Source organism: Myotis daubentonii, chromosome 3, assembly GCF_963259705.1.
Source record: "Myotis daubentonii chromosome 3, mMyoDau2.1, whole genome shotgun sequence".
Classification (NCBI taxonomy): Eukaryota; Metazoa; Chordata; class Mammalia; order Chiroptera; family Vespertilionidae; genus Myotis; species Myotis daubentonii.
In genome coordinates, this window is record NC_081842.1 from 38,917,459 (window position 1) to 38,920,044 (window position 2,586).

Here is a 2,586-nt window from a genome sequence, read left to right on the forward strand (position 1 = left end):
GAAACAAATAATAAAATAATAGGCCTAAATCCAACCATATCAATAATTACATTAAATGTAAATCATCTAAACACTGCAATTAAAAGAGATGATCAGATTGGATTTTTTTAAAGACCTAACTATGTGTTGCCCAGAAGTAAACCATTTTAAATACAACATAAAAAGATGAATAAAAAGGCAGGAAAAGATATATCACAAAAAACTAATCAAAAGAAAGCTGGGATGTCTATATTAATGTGAGACAAAATAGATTGCAGAACAAAGGCACCACAAGGGACAAGGAGAGATAGTACATAATGATAAAAGATCAATTCATCAAAAACATCATTCTAAATGTGTTAGTAACAGAGCTTCAAAACATATAAAGAGAAAATACACAGACGTGAAAGAAGAGGCAAATCCACAATTATAATTGGAGCCTTCAATGCTCCTCTCCCAGAAACTATAGAATTAGTAGAGAAAACCAGTAAGAATATAGAAGACCTGGCAATGTTATTAACCAACTTGACATAATTGACCAAAAATGCACATTAAATGTTTTTTGGCTTTTGGGGTTTGTGTGTGTGTGTGTGTGTGTGTGTGTGTTTTTAATAAGTGCACATAGGACATTCTGGGGCAAAACAAATCTTAACAAATTGAAAAAAACTGAAACTTTAAAAGTATGTGTTCTGACCATAACTGAATTACAATGTGCTATAAAGTAGCTCACTCTGTTACCTTTTGGTATATTTTCACTGTTTAACTTGGCAACTTCATTCACCCAGAGTATATTGCTACATAACCAAGCTCACTTTGTTTCCAATTACTTCCAAGATTAGTAGTGACTTAAGTGCTATTAGAGAATGTTTTGGTGCACAATACACATTTGACTATCAGTCATCATTTTCAATGGGAATAAATCCAAAAGGCAAGAAACTGTTAACATATCTGCAATGTGTTAGAATGGAACAATAATTTCATCTTGGACATTTAGAAAACTTAGGTGGCAATTCTTTAATTCTGAAGAATTCCATTTTTTTGCTTGATGTAAGATCTGAGAATTGCTATTTCAACTTTTCCTGTAAAACATTCTTCTTGTAGTCTTAGGACCTTGAGCAATGAGATTTATCATAATAGTGCAAACACCTTTGAAAGCAAGAGAAAGCACGTAATAAAGCAATGGTCAGCAAATAACCCAAATGCACCAACTGTGAATTGGGTAGTAAATGCTACTCCTGCACCAGTGACTAATCATATATTCAAGTAACAAGTATGGCATTGTCTGCTGACAAATGATTTCTTTTTTAATATATATTTTTATTGATTTCAGAGAGGAAGGGAGGAGAGATAGAAACATCAATGATGAGGGAGAATCACTGATCGGCTGCCTCCTACGTGCCTTCTACTGGGGATGGAGACACGACCCAATCCGGGCATACGCCCGATGGGATGTGAACTGGACCTTCTAGTTCAAAGGTTCAAGCACTGAGCCACACGGGCGGGGCTGACAAGTGATTTCTTAAAGGCAGATTATCATGTCCTAACATATGGTGACAGGAGAAGATTTGATTCTGGGTGGTGGGCACACGGTGGAATATATAGAAACCCACATAGAAACCCACCACTGAAGCCTGTATGTTCATGTTAACCAATGTCACCCCAATAAATTTAATAAAAACAATATTTAACAAAAAAGGCAGATTATCACATAAAAATCATAATATAATTAGCATCTTCTTATTAAAAATTATATTTTAGGGAGAGGCTGAGGTCATCATTGGATTTGAAATATTTAAAGTGGATATAAAACTGTTTCAGCAATGCAGACAATTAAGTGTGTTGTGGGCGATGGTGCTGTTGGTAAAACATGTCTTCTGATACACTACACAGCAAACACATTTCCATCTGAGTATGTACCCACTGTTTTTGACAACTATGCAGTCACAGTTATGATTGGTGGAGAGCCATATACTCAGACTTTTTGAAACTGCAGGGCAAGAGGATTATGACAGATTACGACCGCTGAGTTATCCACAAACAGATGTATTTCTAGTCTGTTTTTCAGTGGTCTCTCCATCCTCATTTGAAAATGTGAAAGAAAAGTGGGTGCCTGGGATAACTCACCATTGTCCAAAGACTCTTTTCTTGCTTGCTGGGACCCAAATTGATCTCAGAGATGACCCCTCTCCGATTGAGAAACTTGCCAAGAACAAACAGAAACGTATCACTCCAGAGACTGCTGAAAAGCTGGCCCGTGACCTGAAGGCTGTCAAGTATGTGGCGTGTTCTGCACTGTTTATGCACTCACAGAAAAAGGCCTAAAGACTGTATTTGACGAAGCAGTATTGGCTGCCCTGTAGCCTCCAGAACCGAAGAAGAGCCGCAGGTGTGTGCTGCCATGAACATCTCTCCAGAGCCCTTTCTGCACAGCTGGTTTCGGCATCATACTAAAAGCAATGTTTAAATCAAACTAAAGATTAAAAATTAAAATTCGTTTTTGCAATAATGACAAATGCCCTGTACCTACCCAAATGCACTCGCGTGAAACGAGGCCCATAGATATGGCCCCTTTCCTCCTCTCAATACTAGTTAATTTCGAGTAATTGT

At 37.2% G+C, this 2,586-nt stretch overlaps 1 pseudogene; it reads left to right on the top strand.

Moving 5' to 3' along the window:
• Positions 1–1,742: 1,742 nt before the first annotated feature.
• LOC132229232 (cell division control protein 42 homolog) lies at positions 1,743–2,586 on the top strand (annotated as a pseudogene).